Source organism: Schistocerca americana, chromosome 3 (assembly GCF_021461395.2).
Source record: "Schistocerca americana isolate TAMUIC-IGC-003095 chromosome 3, iqSchAmer2.1, whole genome shotgun sequence".
Lineage (NCBI taxonomy): Eukaryota > Metazoa > Arthropoda > Insecta > Orthoptera > Acrididae > Schistocerca > Schistocerca americana.
This window is the reverse complement of record NC_060121.1, coordinates 926,804,332-926,823,581: the sequence shown is the minus strand read 5'-3', so window position 1 is coordinate 926,823,581 and position 19,250 is coordinate 926,804,332.

Genomic DNA, 19,250 nt, shown 5'->3' with positions numbered 1-19,250 from the left:
GGTGGACTCCGAGACCTCTGGACACTTGTTGAGATCCCTTCCTGGCACAAAGTAACAATGCGGAAGCGATCGAACCGCGGTATTGACCGTCTAGGCATGGTTGAACTACAGGCAACACGAGCCGTGTATCTCCTTCCTGGTGGAATGACTGGAACTGATCGGCTGTCATACCGTCTCCGTTTAATAGGCGCTGCTCATACATGGTAGTTGGCATCTTCAGGCGGGTTTAGTGAGATCTCTGAACAGTCAAAGGGACTGTGTCTGTGATACAATATCCACAGTCAACGTCTATCTTCAAGAGTTCTGATAAATGGGGTGAGGCAAAACTTTTTTTGATGTGTGTATAACAGGTTTGCTAACAGGAACAACCTGGGGCAGCTCAGCTGGGACATCACGCACTTAAGCATTGGCTCTTTCATGTAGTGTTGATGGATACTGTGTCCCAATGTGGGCCACGAGCATCAACACAAAAAAAGTTGACATCCAATTCCATGAAATCATTACGATAATCTCGGGAATACTGCAACCAACGTCCGTTTCCTGGCTTCCAGTCCTAACATATATTGACCCTTCACGCATCCGACGACAAGTAGCAGCTAAGCGGGTAGCTACACCAATCATGGAAGATTGTACATTACCCATCCACCATATTTTCCTACCAAAGACTCTCTAAAATCCTGAGAAGCCTTCTAGATGTACGAAGATGAGAATACCACATGAAGAGAATGGCAGTGGGTAGCCATGAAGAACAGCAGCCTGGTGCCTGACCCAACAGTGAAATGCCAGGTCTCGACCTGCCACGGAGGCATTGGACTGCACTGAAAAAGACTCCGAACCGGATTTAGACGATGCAGAAAATTAATGACTGGGTGCTTGCTGAAGATCCCAAGTGTAACTGTGGAATGGAACAAATCATGGTCCATATTTTAAGTTGTGCTGTGTATAGTTTTCCTGGAAGATGTCTTAACGACATCCATATAGTTACAGACAACGCCAAAGACTCACTTCAAAATTCCATGTTTATATTGTAATAGTGTAAATTTTGCATTTTGCTCAGTTTAAAACCTATTTTTTGTAGTCTGAGGGTTGAACGCGAGGACTGAAGCGGAGAGGCACAGTCGCTGTCCCACGTTTCCTGGGAGGGATGGAGCGCGGTGCGGTGCGGATGCCAAGCTGGTGGGCAGCGCTACATCATAGGTGTCAGTGGGAGCCGCGATGTCGCCCGATAGCGCGGCGGCCGCCGGCCGGGGCATCCATCATGTGCGGCGCGGCGCGGCAGCCAGCCGCTCTGTCCCGGCTCCCGTCTGCTCTGTCCTGCTGCTCTCCACACTGGGCGGCTCCCGTCCCCCGTGTGGACGGACTACTGTGAACACTCTGACGTATGAGGTCATCCATTCCACAGCGTGTTTCCTGACGTGTCTCTAAGACGCTGACATTGTGTTTTGTTTCCGCATAGTGTAAGGCGGAGAAGACGTAGTATAGCAGCCCTTCAAATACCACGTTCTCGTTTTCCGAGGCTTCCCTAAACCTGAAACTGATTTCCTTCCCAAGTGTTGTGTCTTCTCCTATTCTACTGGTCTCGTTGTCGATGGAACGTTAAACATAAATCTTTTTTCCATCTCTACCTTTTAGTCTTATACGACAACATTTCTGCAAGCAATAACTCCTTTGTGGCATTTTCTCGAATCTGATTGTCGGACCTTATGGCGGACAATAGTCAGGACGGTATCCCCACCGCTGTCCGGGGCTTTCCAGACACATCTTTGGACTGGAAGCTCATTCATGGAGGAGAATTCTCCAGAGACGCCCCGGACTGCGGTGGGATACCGTCCTGGCTGTTGCTCGCCATACGGGCCGACAATCAGATTCGAGAAAATGCCACAGTGGTGAGGGGGGGGGGGAGGGGGGGGGAGGCGGACTTGTCTGATGACACGATAGAAGAAGAATCAGAAATCGATATAAAAGAGACAGGGGATCCAGTATAAGAATTAGAATTTAAATGATCGTGGGAAGAGTTGGGATCGAATAAAACAGAAGGAATAGATAACATTCAATCAGAATTTCTAAAATTACTGCAGGAAGTGGCAACAAAACAGTTATTGACATTAGTGTGCAGAATGTATGAGACTGGCGATATACCTTCAGACATTCGGAAAAATATCATCCTCACACTTCCGAAGATTGCAAGAGCAGACAAGTGCGACAACTATCGTAGAATCAGCTTAACAGCTCATACATTCGAGTTGCTGACAAGAATAATATACAGAAGGGTGAATAAGGAAAATGAGAGTCCGTTAGACGACAATCAGTTTGGCTGTAGGAAAGGTAAAGCCACCAGAGATGCAGATCTGAAGTTGCGGTTGATAATGGGAGCAAGTCCGGAGAAAAACTAACACAAAGTCATAGAAATTGTAGACCTGGAAAAAGCGTTCAACAGCGTGAAACGTTGCAAGATGTTGAACTCCTCAGAAAAATACGGAAAAGCTATAGGGAACGGGATGACATACAATATGTGTAAGAGCCATTAGAGTACAATAAGACTACAAGGCCAAGAACGATGAACTCAGATTAAAATGAGTGTAAGACAGGGATGTAGCCTGTCGCCCCTACTGTTCCATCTACACATCGAAGCCGTAATGACGGAAATAAAAGGAAGGTTCAAGTGCGGGAATAACATTCAAGGTGAAAGGATATCAATGATAAGATTCCCTGCTGACTTGCTATCCTCAGTGAAAATGAAGAAGAATTACAGGATTTGTTCAGTGGAATGAACAATCTAATGAGTAAAGTATATGGATCAAGTGTACATCGAAGAAAAACGAAAGTAATGAGAAATGGCAAAAATGAGAACAGCGAAGAACTTAACATCAGAATTGGTGATCACGAAGCAGATGAAGCCAAGCAATTCTACTACCTAGGCAGCAAAATAACTCATGATAGACGGAGAAAGGAGAAGATAAAAAGCGGTCTGTAACTGAGAAAACGACATTTTTACCCAAGAGAGATCTACCAGCATCAAACACAGGCCTTAATCTGAGGGAGAAATTTTTAACAATGTCAATTTGGAGCACAGAACTGTATGGTAGTGAAACATGGACTGTGGGAAAACTTGAACAAAAGAAAATCGAAACATTTGAGATGTAGTACTACAGACGAATGTGAAAAATTTGGTGGACTGGTAAGGTAAGGAACGAGGAGGTCCTGCGCAGAATGGGAGAGAAAAGGAATATGTGGGAAACACTGACAAGGAGAAGGGATTGAGTGATCGGACAGCTGTTATGATATCAGGGAATGGCTTCCATGGTACTAAAGGGAGCTGTAGAGAGCAAAAACTGTGGAGGAAGACAGAGCTTGGAATACATTTAGCAAACAATAGAAGATATTGGTTGCAAGTACGACTGTGAGATGAAAAGGTTAGCTCAGGAGAGAAATTCGTGATGGGGTGCATCAAACTAATCAGAAGACTGCTGAATAAAACAAAAAGTGTATCAGCTTTCAAGGTTATTGATTTGTTTCTATCGAGAACATTACTCTCAATGCATATAATTCAGAACCACTCAAGAACCCACAGGAATGCAGTTACGCATTTCTCAGATATTGAGTGTACATAATGAAAATAAACTTATTAATGTGTTATCTTTTTGTAGATGTCTGACTCTTTATTAACCACCTCTACTACCACGCATGTTTCCACCCTTCTGCTAAGACCTATATACAACATTTTCGTGATGGGTTCGTCTTGAAAGACGATAACACACGAACAAACCGGGTTCGACTCGCGAATACCTTCGTCAAGCAGGCGGACTCATCCAGAATGGTCAGTCGTAACTGCTGACATGAATCCAATCGAGCATGCTTGGGGCCAGTTGAACCTCGCAGTGCGTCGTCGCGGAACCTACCTCACATAGTTGATTACCTCAGGTGGGCTGCCGTCAAAGAGTGCGAGAGACTTCAACAGCGACGTCCCATCACCTTGTGAGCAACGTGCCAGGGAAGGGCCAGGCACGTTAGAATGCACAGGGTAGAGCAGTACGATACTGAATTCAAGCAGAAGAAGATTTTGATAGCACAGATGAGCAGAGACAACAGGGCGCCTTTTTCTTGGGTTATTGTTTTTTCATTATTATGCTGTAAAGTTTGTTTGGTTTCATAAGGTTTATTTCTACACTTTCTGCTCCCGTTGAATATAAGATATAAGCCCACACACATTCGTAGATATGCAACTTCCGTGGGTTGTGTGCGTGTGCGTGCGTGTGTGTGTGTGTGTGTGTGTGTATGGAGGGGAAGGGGGAGGGGGAGGGAGAAGGGGAGGGGGAACTGACTGACACGCAGGGACGCAGAAAGGATCTGAGTACTTAGCGTAGATACTCAACATTTACACTTTAGATGATAAAATCTTAGAATATCATGACAACTGATGGTTTCATATAGAATGATCTCATATAGAACAGACGGGCGATGACCGTATGCCAAAATCTGTCTATAGGTTTAAGACTAGAGCATTCCGCAAGGTGAGCAGACCAAAAAAAAAAAATGGAAAGATCTAGTTTGAAGTTCGTTACAAATGGATTTCTATTGACTACCGGCTAAGAGACATGTAAATAAACCAAAGGCACTAATCGAATAACCACTCATAATTACAATGAAATAGGGGAATATGTGCCAAGAATGCATAGAAGAAAACTAATCAAAATAGATGAGGAAGGGGTCAATTCTGTTCTACGAAGAGTAGATGCATTCCAGAATAATTTCAGCTCTTCAGCTAATTTCAGAGGACAGTTCTATAAAATATACATTGCAATCATAAATTTGGAGGATTCAATAACGTGGATGGAATTTTATTTATTTGTAATTTTATTTCTTTGTGATCTTCAATCTTGCAGTTAAGAAACCGAAGCAGACCACTAGTAATGACAAGTTAAATGCTTACTCTTTGATAACAAAGTTTATTTACGCAAGTACCCATACAAAACCTTATTCTACCATCGGTTTTATTACAATTACGTAAGTTAGGAACAGATAATATTAGTCGTCACTCTAACACCATTGTCCTACAAATATGTTTATTTCACCTTCTTGTACGGTATGCAAGAACCACAACATAATTCATTTAATTATTCCGAAAATCATATTGACGTATGGTTATACGAGTATTTCAATGCAATCTAATTAGCATTTAATTTTCCATTCACTTCACTAGTCCTGGTAGTAATTTAACTGTTCCATTATAAACAGTCACTAGCAACGTAACATTTATTGTTAGAAACGGTTTCATGTAGAATCGGTTTCACGTACAATCATTTCGGGAAATTAAAAGAACACCAATGAGAGAGTGTACCGGCAGACGCCGAACCGTGCGGACATGACAGCAGCGATAAAATTTGCTTGATACACAGTAATTTAGTTTAGTTAATTTTTTCTCACGTGCTTCCGCAAAGGAGTGAACTGTACATTTGTGTTTTACTGTGTAGACTAGTGACTGGCAAATTACTCTAAGTTTTTGTTTTCCTTGTGTAAGGCGGCATCCTAGAGTAATTTTCCCGTCGTCAGACAGCTACGTCAGACCACTAAGTTTAAATCTCGTGTTGGTACATAGCATGTAATCTAGACCAGCGCATTTTAGTTTGTATACTTACCTCATGCAATAGGTTTCGAGTAAGCAGAGTTTCTAGTAGCAGGTAACTGGAGATACATCTACTTCAGCAGAGAAATTTATTTCTGTTCAAGAGTTTGCCTTCTCAGGGTGAAGTGAGAAATCTGCAGAGCAGTTTTTAGTGTCTCTTTATTCTCCTCGTTACATTTTGCGTGCGTTCCAAAACCAATAGCACCATTTGAGATCTTATATCTATTTTTACACACTGCGATGTTCCTAGTAACTGTACTTGTTGTGAGCGGACACAAGGAGAATTGGCTGCTTTCCGTAAACAGCTGGATGCAGCGTTGGATACTGTCTACACGCTTCTGGGTAATGTTCAAAGTTGCCGCGGCATCGGAGCGTTGGGACAAAATTTGCGACACTCTTGGTGCCTTTGGAATCCAATGGCGACCCGGATGTCGCTGCATCTTCTGATTCGCAACATCTGACTGGTTCGTCCTCCCTCCAGAGTGGGTGGCAGACAGTGGTGAGTTTGCGTGTCACTGGGCGAAAGGCGGAAGGGGGAGCAGGTCGCGCGGCTGGTTCCCGACGCCTTAGCAACAGGTCCGAGATGCTACCCAGTGTTGATAACTCCGAGCCAGAAGGAGATGTCTCTCCTGTTGGTTTAGCGGCCGAGTTTCCCGCCCAGTCCGGACAAGTGCAGAGGATGGGTATGCTTGTCACTGGGAGCTCCAATGTTAGGCAGGTGGTGGAGACACTCGGGGAGATAGCAGGCAAGGCGGGAAAGAATGCCAGTGTGCAGTCCGTATGTTTGACGGGGGGTCTCGTCCGTGATGTGGAAGAGGCCCTGCTAGCGGCTATCGAGTGCACTGGGTGCAACCGACTGCATGTAGTGGCACATGTCGGCACGAATGACGCCTGCAACGCACGCGGGGTGCAGGTTACGCTGTCTATTTGTAGCCTCGTACACAGGGTTGATCGCGGTCCTCTGATTTGGAGTAGAGTGAAAGGTCTAAACTAGAGGCTCAGACTGCTCTGCAACGGTATCGGATGCGAATTTCTCGACCTCCGCTATCGGATACAGAATGGCAGGGTTCCCCTTAATAGATCAGGCGTGCAATAGACGCAGGAAGCTGCTACTAGGGTAGCAGAGTATGTGTGGCGTGGACACTGGGCTTTGTTTTAAGTTGAGATCAAAGACGATTTGTCATCATGTCCTCAGAGAACGTTCGTCGTCGCTGATCAGAGATGTAAGAGGTTAATATGGTTTTAGCAAAGTGCAGGAGCATCCAAGGAAAGACCCCAGAATTAGTATCGCTTACTGAAGATTATATATAGTACTGGGAACAGATGGTTGAAAGCGGACGTTGTTGGTGTTGTTGTGGTCTTCAGTCCTGAGACTGGTTTTATGCAGCTCTCCATGCCATACAGTAAAGCTGCATTCCCTCGGGAAAAATTACGGCTGTAGTTTCCCCTTGCTTTCAGCCGTTCGCAGTACCACAACAGCAAGGCCGTTTTGGTTAGTGTTACAGGGCCAGATCAGCCAATCATCCAGACTGTTGCCCCTGCAACTACTGAAAAGGCTACTGCCCCTCTTCAGGAACCACACGTTTGTCTGGCCTCTCAACAGATACCCCTCCGTTGTGGTTGCACCTACGGTACGGCCATCTGTATCGCTGAGGCACGCAAGCCTCCCAACCAACGGCAAGGTCCAGGGTTCATGGGGAGGGGGGGGGGGGAGAAGGCAACAAAATCCTAAGTTAAGATTGGAATATATATCATAAGGATAGGTTAGTCGCCAACGACGGCGGCGTTTTATTCCAGTAAGGAATTCGATAAAATCTAGCGAGGGTTCCGATTGTGAATTAATCTGGGTGAAGTTACGTAGCAATGATCAATCAAGAATGGTAATCGGATGCTTTTATAGATCGCCTGGGTCAGGAGTTCTAGTGCTAGAGCGCTTTAGACAGAACTTTCAGAATATCGTTTGTAATTTTCCCGGTAGGGAGTGACTTTAACTTGCCAGGTATAGATTGGGAGTGTCATGCTATCAAGACTGGTGCCAGAAGCAGGCATTCGTGTGACATTGTTCTGGATGTCTTGTCTGAAAATTACTTTAAGCATATAGTTAGAGAACCGACTCGTGAGGGTAACGTCTTAGACCTCCTGCCGACAAACAACAGACCTCAGTTAACGTAAAGGAAGATATCAGCGATCATAAGGCTGTAATAACATCTATGAAAACTGGTCTGACAAAGAATGTTAAGAAAGTGACAAGATACAAATTTCAGAGCATCGGAGCAGTCAGAATCAAATATTTGGTGATGACGAAGATGTGGAGAACAAATGGAAAAAATTTCAAAGGAATTGCGCAATATGCCATAGACAAGTACGTTCCGAGTAAGGTCTTAAGGGATGGGACAGACCCACAGTGGTATAATAGCAGAGTAAGAGAACTGCTACGTAAGCAAAGAGAACTTCACCTCACATTCAAGAGAAGTAAAAACCTACCTGACCTAACTGCTGAACGAAACGAAAATGAGCGTAAGCAGAGCAACGAGAGAAACGTTCGATGATATTGAAAGTACAACTTTTTCAACCGATCTCAGCAAAAACCCTAAGAGATTTTGGTCGTATGTAAAATTAGTAAGTGGGTCAAAATCATCTATTTCTTCACCCAGTGATCATACTGACAGCGAAAAGGAATACTATAGAGAGAAGGCCGAAATATTGAATTCGGTCTTCCAAAATTGTTTCACTGCGTAAGATCGTAACACGGTCCCTCCTTTCTATCACGTACGAACCTAAAAATGGCAGATATTGAGACAATCGATAGCGGCATAGAAAAACAACTTCAATCGCTTAGTAGTGGAAAGGCATCAGTACCAGATGAGAGATCTATAAGATTCTACAAAGAATATCGTAGATCGCTTGAGCATCAAAGGGTACCTAGCGATTGGAAGAAAGCGCAGATCATTCCCGTTTTCAAGAAGGGCAGTAGGACAGGTGCCCACAATTATAGACCTATATCGTTGACGTCAGTCTGTTGTAGAATTTTGGAACGTGTTTTATGCTGAAGAGTTATGACGTTTCTGGAGAACAAAAGCTACTAAAATTCAAAATGAATTCCACAAATGGACATTTTGAGAAACTCTGTTCCTCCATGAGAACTGCAGTGCCGTAGGCAATGGCGCTCCGGTTGATGCCGTATTCCTTGACTTCAGGAAGCCATTTGACACCATGCTGCACTGCCGTTTAGTGAAAAAAAAGGAGCTTATCGAGTATCGGAGCAGATTTACGACTGGATTGAAGACTTCCTTGCAGACAGAACTCAGTACGTCGCTCTTTACGGAACAAAATCGACAGATGTAAAGGTAATTTCCGAAGTACCCCAAGGAAGTGTGATAGGACCATTACTGTTTACAATATATTTAAATGATGTAGTAGAAAGTGTCGGATGCTCTAGAAGGCTGTTCGCAGATGATGCTGTTGTCTATAATAAAGTAGCAGTGCCAGATGATTGTAACGATTAGCAGAATGACCTCCAGGGAATTGACGAATGGTGCAGGCTCTGGCAGCTGACTCTGAACGTAAGTAAATGTAACATATTGCGCATGCATAGGAAAAGAAATCCTTTACTGTATGGCTATACTATTGGCGACAAACCGCTGGAAACACTATCTGCAGTAAAATATCTAGGAGTTACTATCCGGAGCGACCGTATAAAACAAATAGTGGGAAAAGTAGATGGCAGACACAGATTCATAGGAAGAATCTTAAGGAAATGTAATTCATCCACGAAGGAAGTGGCTTATAAGGCGATTGTTTGACCCATTATTGAGTACTCTTCATCTATCTGGGATCCCTACTAGATGGGACTGATAGAAGGAATTGAGAAGATCCAACGAACACCGGCACGTTTTGTCAAGGGATCGTTTAATCAGCACGAGAGCATTCCGGAGATGCTGAACAAATTACATTGGCACACGTTACAAGAGAGGCGTTTGGATAGCGGAGAGATTTACTTTTGAAATTTCGAGACAGCACATTCCCGAATGGGTCGGACAACATATTACTTCCCCCTACATACGTCTCGCGCAATGACTATGAAGAGGAAATTCGATGAATTAGAGCCAATACGGAGGCTTGCTTACAATCATTCTTCCCATGCATTATTCGCGAGTGGAACAAGGTTGGAGGGCTCAGTTAGTGGTACAAAAAGTAACCTCCGCCACATATTATTAGCTGGCCTGCGGAGTATGATGTAGATGTAGAAATAATATTTTAACGGCGCGAATTGCCAGTGGACGTCGTTTGCAGTGAAATAGGGTGCGCAACACATTTCGAATAATGGACACTTATTTATTCCATCCATCCACATCCATACTCCGCAAGCCACCTGACGGTGTGTGGCGGATGGTACCCTGAGTACCTCTATCGGTTCTCCCTTCTATTCCAGTCTCGTATTATTCGTGGAAAGAAGGATTGTCGGTATGCCTCTGTGTGGGCTCTAATCTCTCTGATTTTATCCTCATGGTCTCTTCAAGAGATATACGTAGGAGGGAGCAATATACTGCTTGACTCTTCGGTGAAGGTATGTTCTCGAAACTTTAACAAAAGCCCGTACCGAGCTACTGAGCGTCTCTCCTGCAGAGTCTTCCACTGGAGTTTATCTATCATCTCCGTAACGCTTTCGCGATTACTAAATGATCCTATAACGAAGCGTGCTGCTCTCCGTTGGATCTTCTCTATCTCTTCTATCAACCCTGTCTGGTACGGATCCCACACTACTGAGCAGTATTCAAGCAGTGGGCGAACAAGCGTACTGTAACCTACTTCCTTTGTTTTCGGATTGCATTTCCTTAGGATTCTTCCAATGAATCTCAGTCTGGCATCTGCTTTACCGACGATCAACTTTATATGATCATTCCATTTTAAATTACTCCTAATGCGTACTCCCAGATAATTTATGGAATTAACTGCTTCCAGTTGCTGACCTGCTATTTTGTAGCTAAATGATAAGGGATCTATCTTTCTATGAATTCGCAGCACATTACACTTGTCTACATTGAGATTCAATTGCCAATCCCTGCAACATGCGTCAATTCGCTGCAGATCCTCCTGCATTTCAGTACAATTTCCCATTGTTACAACCTCTCGATACACCACAGTATCATCTGCAAAAAGCCTCAGTGAATTTCCGATGTCATCAACCAGGTCATTTATGTATATTGTGAATAGCAACGGTCCTATGACACTCCCCTGCGGCACACCTGAAATCACTCTTACTTCGGAAGATTTCTCTCCATTGAGAATGACATGCTGCGTTCTGTTATCTAGGAACTCCTCAATCCAATCACACAATTGGTCTGATAGTCCATATGCTCTTACTTTGTTCATTAAACGACTGTGGGGGAATGTATCGAACGCCTTGCGGAAGTCAAGAAACACGGCATCTACCTGTGAACCCGTGTCTATGGCCCTCTGAGTCTCGTGGACGAATAGCGCGAGCTGGGTTTCACACGACCGTCTTTTTCGAAACCCATGCTGATTCCTACAGAGTAGATTTCTAGTCTCCAGGAAAGTCATTATACTCGAACATAATACGTGTTCCAAAATTCTACAACTGATCGACGCTAGAGATATAGGTCTATAGTTCTGCTCATCTGTTCGACGTCCCTTCTTGAAAACGGGGATGACCTGTGCCCTTTTCCAATCCTTTGGAACGCTACGATCTTCTAGAGACCTACGGTACACCGCTGCAAGAAGGGGGGCAAGTTCCTTCGCGTACTCTGTGTAAAATCGAACTGGAATCCCATCAGGTCCAGCGGCCTTTCCTCTTTTGAGCGATTTTAATTGTTTCTCTATCCCTCTGTCGTCTATTTCGATATCTACCATTTTGTCATCTGTGCGACAATCTAGAGAAGGAACTACAGTGCAGTCTTCCTCTGTGAAACAGCTTTGGAAAAAGACTTTTAGTATTTCGGCCTTTAGTCTGTCATCCTCTGTTTCAGTACCATTTTGGTCACAGAGTGTCTGGACATTTTGTTTTGATCCACCTACCGCTTTGACATAAGACCAAAATTTCTTAGGATTTTCTGCCAAGTCAGTACATAGAACTTTACTTTTGAATTCATTGAACGCCTCTCGCATAGCCCTCCTCACACTACATTTCGCTTCGCGTAATTTTTGTTTGTCTGCCAGGCTTTGGCTATGTTTATGCTTGCTGTGAAGTTCCCTTTGCATCCGCAGCAGTTTCCTAACTCGGTTGTTGTACCACGGTGGCTCTTTTCCATCTCTTACGATCTTGCTTGGCACATACTCATCTAACGCATATTTTACGATGGTTTTGAACTTTGTCCGCTGTTCCTCAACACTATCTGTACTTGAGACAAAACTTTTGTGTTGAGCCGTCAGGTACTCTGTAATCTGCTTTTTGTCACTTTTGCTAAACAGAAAAATCTTCCTACCTTTCTTAATATTTCTATTTACGGCTGAAATCATCGATGCGGTAACCGCTTTATGATCACTGATTCCCTGTTCCGCATTAACTGTTTCAAATAGTTCGGATCTGTTTGTCACCAGAAGGTCTAATATGTTATCGCAACGAGTCGGTTCTCTGTTTAACTGCTCAAGGTAGTTTTCAGATAAAGCACTTAAAAAAATTATTCATGTCTATTACAATTTGTCTTGGTTCATTGTAATTACTGATTGTTTATACTAGTACTGTAGAAATGGGTGAGATATTTGAAAGGTGGATACCCTATTTGCCACGAAGATTTTAGAAGTTTTGGCTATAAATATGAATGAAGTAGCGAACTTGATAAATTTACTCAACGACTGGAATACAGACAATCATATTTTTTGTAAGACGTGTTTGAGACAAGAGATGTTGATCAGAGTAAGTCAGAGAGTGTGTTGATGCGGTGTGTGTCGGACTGTCTGTGCAATGTACTTGGTTTAAAAAATATGGAAGCTGGTCTGCAGTCTAGTGAAGGTAGTATTATTTAAAATGATTTTGTAATGATATTCTTTGAGTAAAGATATTGAGCAGATGATATTATATTGATGGAAAAACGATAAAAACCAACTTTTAAGGTAATTCAGTATTTTATATTTGTAACTGTGTTGCTTCTTATTGCTAGAACATTGAGTAAGATTGAAGCCTGCTGTAGAAATTTTGCAGTGAAGCACGTGGCATGGTCTTGTAGTTGGATCAAGTGTCAAGGAAGCCAATTGCACACAAGAGAGTTATTAAGAAAAGATTGCTAACTTGTCCAGGTGTAAGAAATTTATGAAAATGTCTATTGCTGTCATGGCTTAATGAAGCATAGTTAAACCTGGAGTCTTCGTTGTCATTTATCAGTCGTTAAGATTTGTTTCCCATTTATATTTGTAGTTTTACGACTCTGTTTGCAAACTCGCATTGCGCTGATGTACTGAGAAGCATTTTATGAAAATTTGCAAGATATCTTCTTGCACTGCACATCGAAAGTACACCAAATGACATTTGATTTTTCACAGTCATCTTTATTCCTAATAGCGATAAGCTGCAGAAGAGACGAGCGTTCCGTGCGGACAGATAGGTCAACAAATTTAATTACCATCGAAGTTCAAGTCCACTGAAAGGCACAGTGATTGTCACAGTGTATTTGTGAAAATAACGTCATGTCAGTTCAAAGCCTTAATGACAGTAGAAGATTTCAGTAAAGTGTTATATTGTGAGTTTTCAACCAGTTTTATGAGGGGGTTAGATGGGTTTATTTTTTATGTTCATTCGATATATATAATTACAGTAACAATTCTGGTACAGTGATAGTTCGCAAGATTAAAGACAGAGATGAGCAATAGTCAGGGCCAACATTTTAATCTGAATCATTTGTTTTTCAATCAGACGGCGTATGTAAATTTCATTAAAAACGGATTGCTTTCTCGCAGACGAATTGTTTATGTATCGGCTAGTCTGGCTTTCGCATTGTATAGTGTGAGCTCCGCGTATTTCCTAAAGAAACTAAATTTCGCATGGTAGTTCTGTTGCCCTGCATCGAAATTTACATATTTTGATTTCAAAATAAGTTTGACACATTTCTCAGAGACCAGCTCGACACCTACAAACGCGAGTATTAAAGAATTTTTATAAGAAACTTTTATAATGAGTTAAGGGATATAAATAAACAGTGTGTAGTAATAGCGTTTTCTTCCTGCCACGGCGAAAATTAAAATAGCGACAATGTCCAGATACCAATTATTTGATGAAATGTCGTGCAGCATAATTTAGTTTATGAAAAGAAGAAAAGTCAACTGTTATTCCAAGACAGAAACAAGTAATCCAAAGTGTGTTTCTTGCCAATACTATAAAATTTTGGAACCATGTAATCAAGTGAGAAAGGTATCTCAAAATGTAGAATACCTCAGTAGGAGAAGGTACAGCGAAGTCACTTTCATTTCGTAACATTTCTCCAATCGCGTGACCTCTTGGCGCTCAGCTGAGCCGGCTGCGAGCAATATCAGAGAGCTACGGTCCATACGTCCCATGTCATTTGTAGGTACCGTCAACACTAACGGTCCAATGAAACTTCTTTCACATAAATGAGACGGAGCTGACGTTTCTGACGACGTCTTTCCATTGAGAACGATGTGCTGCATTCTCTTTGCGAGGAAGTCTTCACTCCAACGGCTTTAGTCATTCACAACACCGAAACACTACACTACACTAGGACGCTGACCGGGACAGGAATTCGGAATTATCACAGTGCCCCATCGACCACTAACAGATATGCATGATTTCGAGTTCGCCCTAACGTTGGCTAACAAACAGTTATATTTTAAATTACAATGGGCAACAAAATTTAGGATCACTCTTTCGAAAGACAGTAATCGTCTCCCATGGCGACGCAAAAATTTGAAATTTGGCTAAAAGGTGCCTATGCCTTCCTCAATGGTGCAAAAGCGCGGCGCCCTCTGACGTCACCTTCGAACTCGATGACGCTTCAAACAGCAAAACATGCGAAAAACCGGTCATATCTGAGAAGTTCATGTGACATGTAAGGTCGGTTAATAATGCTGACCGCCGGCCGAAGTGGCCGTGCGGTTAAAGGCGCTGCAGTCTGGAACCGCAAGACCGCTACGGTCGCAGGTTCGAATCCTGCCTCGGGCATGGATGTGTGTGATGTCCTTAGGTTAGTTAGGTTTAACTAGTTCTAAGTTCTAGGGGACTAATGACCTCAGCAGTTGAGTCCCATAGTGCTCAGAGCCATTTGAACCAATAATGCTGACCGATCCTTACTGGTTCCACATTGTAATCAAGAGCAAAAATTGCGGTCGAACTGCACTCCTAAGAGATGCGATCACACTCACTGGGGACGCAGCTCCATAACATACTTACTGAAGGACTGTAACGTTCAAGGGTGTCAGCAGTGTCAAAGATTGTTGAGAAAATCTTACTGTTGCTCATCGCACTGCGAACAATCGTTCTCATCCGCGAAATGTGTGGGAACCAACGCTCCAGGGAAAGTGGTGGTTTCATTGACGCCCCTGATGCCATCTCCTGTCTCCTCTTCATATCGATTCTCAGCGGCGGTGTAGCTACAACGTTTTTCTCCTTCAATCGTCTGATACGTCAAGGGTGGCACTGGGCAGAATTTTGGTGAAATCTGGTGCCAATCCAACATCATTAACCCACCTTACAGCTCACATGAACTTTCAAACTGTGGCCTTTCTGTCGCGTATCTCAACACCATGGTGTTTGAGGCGTCGTCGGCCCGAGGGTGACGTCTCAGGGCACTACGCTTTTCCACCGTTGCAGAGAAACTTTGTATGCAACTTTGAGCCAAATTTCGAATTTATATTCAAATGTTTAAATGAGTGTGAATTCCTAAGGGACCCAACTGCTGAGGTCATCAGTCCCTATACTTACATACTACTTACACTAACTTATGCAAAGAATAACACACACAACCATGCCCGAGGGAAGAGGGCTCGAACCTCCGGCGGGAGGGGCCGCGTGACATGGCGCCTCAAACCGCGCAGCCACTCCACGCGGCTCGAATTTATGTGTCGCAATGAGGGGCAATTACTGGATTTCGAAAAATCGATCCTTTCTACACAACTTTGGGCCAAATTTCAAAACTTATGCGTCGCAGCGGGAGGTAATAATGGGATTTATAAGAAATAATTCTTTGTTTCTTTTGCACAATGTGATTAGACAGAAACTGTCGACATAACTATTTATGGAATCTTTTGAAATAGCAGTATGATGACGTGTGATTTTAGCTTGCTTGTAACGCAGTCTATTGGAAGAACGATGCGATCGATAGCTTATAAAGCTACTTTTCATTCACAATAAACAGTGGGCAGTGAGAGTTTAGAAATGAATTATGCTGTAAAGAAATCTCTTCACTGAAGTGACTGTGCTGCGTCACAGCGTAGAGCGCGAAGTACAAATAATGAAGTGAAATGATACGTCCTCTGGTGTGTGTGCCTGCACTACGGACGTGGCCGGGATACCCCTCGTTGTGGGAGAGGCGGCACCACACACACACACACACACACACACACACACACACACACACACAGGTCTAATTACGCGAGACCAGCACGAGACGTGCGCAAACACAGCGCCTCGACCTCGCTATTACCGGCTACAGAATGAGGACCACGCAGTACCCTGCACACGGCCCCAAATTACTGCAGTATAGCCGCCGGCCGACCAGCGATTACTGCGTGGGTCACGTGATTGTTCGGGGCTCTGCATTCAATAGACGCGATCATACAGCACATAATGACCAGCATTTTTCGACGGCATATCGCATTAAGAACGGAAGGAGTGCCGACGTGAGGCAATTTCATTTGCACGGTATGGACTATGAGCTGTTATCTATCCACAGAAAACGAAATTCATTTCCAGCTAACATTCAGAATGAGAATAAACAAAACGCTCTACTATAGCACAATTACGTCAATGGATTCTTCCGTCACTTCACGGTATAACAATATGACATTTAAGGATGAAAGCACACAACTTGCATCTGTCTACCGAACTCTGGCAATGAAAAACAGCAAGGCGATCGGGCGAAGCCTTCGTCAACATCGCAACAAGGTTGCGTAAATACGTCCCAGCTTCCCCGTGCCGGCCAGTCGCACACAGTGTTTCCTACAGTGTTGGGAAGTGCGGGCATTCTCATCATTCGAGTCGGTTGACGGATCACAGTCAGATACCTCGCTGCTCAACTGGACGTCTCTGTTGGAGTGCTGACACGCTCGCCCATCATTTGGGGTGCTCAAAGGTGTGTGCCCGCTGGTTTCCCCACCGCCTAACAGATTAAAAAGAGCAACTTCCAACTGTTTGACCCAATGAAGGATGCAGATGGAAGCAGTACGTGGGTGATGAGGAGATTACTGATGCAACAAGGCGTTAGCTCCGACGGCGACCAGTAGGGTGGTACCACGCATGCACACAGACCCTTCCACTAAGTAAGGCCGTCGTACTGTACAGAGATTATTTTGAAAAATAAGGCTTTGTAGCCAAAACAGTGGGGGACAGTATAGTGTACTAAAATCCTGAATAAGTTACATTCTATTACCCTTGTTTTACTTTTCTGATGCTCATCTTACAATCTCTTTTCAGATCCACTGAATTGCGTTCAAATGCTCTTTCAAGTCTGACAGAATTACAATGCCATCAGCATACCGCAAAGTGTCTGTTTCGTCTCCCTGAACTTGAAATATTTCTTCAAATTTTTCCTTCGTTACCTTTACTGCCTGCTCAATGCACAGACTGAATAACATCGCAAACAGGGTAGAACCCTGTCTCACTCCCTTCTCACCTACTGCATCTATTTCATGTCCGTCGACTCCTATAGCTACAGTCTAATTTCTCTATAAGCTGTATAAAACCTTCGCCTCTTATATTTTAGCCCTGCTACCTTCAAAATTTCTAGGAACATATTTCAGTCAACTTTGCCAAAAGCTTACTCTATGTCTGCAAATGCTATAAGCGTAGACTTATCTTTCTTTCACCCACCTCCTGAGATAAGTCGTAGGGTCAGTATTGTCTAGCGTGTTCTAAATCTCTCTGGAACCGAAACTAATATTCCCCCAGGTGGACTTCTACCAGTTTTTCCATTCTTCTGTAAATGATTCGTGTCACTATTTTGTAACCATGACTTATTAAACCGATAGTTCAGTAATATTCTCACCTATCAGCAGCTCCTTTCTTTAGAATTGGAATTATAACAGTCTTGTTGAAGCCTGACTGCATAAATAGAAAAATGTCATAAATGTCGCACACCGGGTGCAATAATTATTTATGCTGCCTCTCCAAAAGGTATCAATCATTCTGATGGAATGTCGTCTAATCCAGTGGCCATATTTCGCTTAATATCTTTCAATTCTCTGTCAAATTCTTCTTTCAGTATTACATCTCACATCTCATCGTCATCCGCTCTCTCTTCCCTTTCTATAATACCGTAAAGTGTCCGCCCCCGGTTGCTTAGTGGTCGCCGGCACGGTCAGAGTGTTAGCTGCCCTCTGTAATAAAAGAAACTGAGTTAATGGATCAATGAAGAACTAAAATGGGTCTCTTGCGACGTCTGCCCCGAGCAAATACAACAAAAAAAATCATATTAATTTTAAAAAAATTGGTCAGCGCGACAGAATGTCAATCCTAAGGGCCCGGGTTCGATTCCCGGCTGGGTCGGAGATTTTCTCCGCTCAGGGACTGGGTGTTGTGTTGTCCTAACCATCATCATTTCATCCCCATCGACGCGCAAGTCGCCGAAGAGGCGTCAGATCGAAAGACTTGCAACAGGCGAACGGTCTACCTGACGGGAGGCCCTCGTCACACGACGTTTTTTTTTTTATGCCGTAAAGTTAATTTTCCCTGTAGAGGCACCCTCTATGTATTTCTTCAACCTTCCAGCTCTCTCTTTCTTCCTTAGTAGTGGTTTGCCATCTGAGCTTTTGAAACTCATACAGTTGCTTCTAATTTCTTCAAATCTTTAATCTTCGTATATGCGGTGACTGTCTTTCCTCTTGTTATAAATGCTTCCACAGGCTTGCTTATGGGCTGTAGCCATTCGTTCATAGGCATTTTGCACTTTATCCCAATCTCATTTATAGACGTCTGTATTCCCAGCGCCAACCGTGGTGGCCGAGTGGTTCTAGGCGCTTCAGTCCGAACCGAGCTGCTGCTACGGTCGCAGGTTCGAATCCTGCCTCGGGCATGGATGTGTGTGATGTCCTTAGGTTAGTTAGGTTCAAGTAGTTCTAATTTCTAGGGGACCAATGATCTCAGAAGTTAAGTCCCATAGCGCTCAGAGCCATTTTTAGTATTCCCTGCAAGACGGCAGGCCCTTGGCCTCTTCATGCATTTATTAATGGCCATCAAACCAGCCAGCTTACATTTCTAAAACCAGAATTTGTATACATACAAATTAATGTCATTCCGCTACCGTATTACGCTGTCATGCAAAGTTGGTAATCGGTTGCCGTGTACCGGCATGTACATGATCTAGAGTAGGATGCATGCAAACCATTATTTTGTTCATTTCACTGTGGAGATCAACAGAACGTTTGGTCTGTGAAGAGGCCAAGTTCCCAAAATAGTAGCGGACGGTCAGAGTACGGAGGGAACATCTGGACACTGGGAATTTCG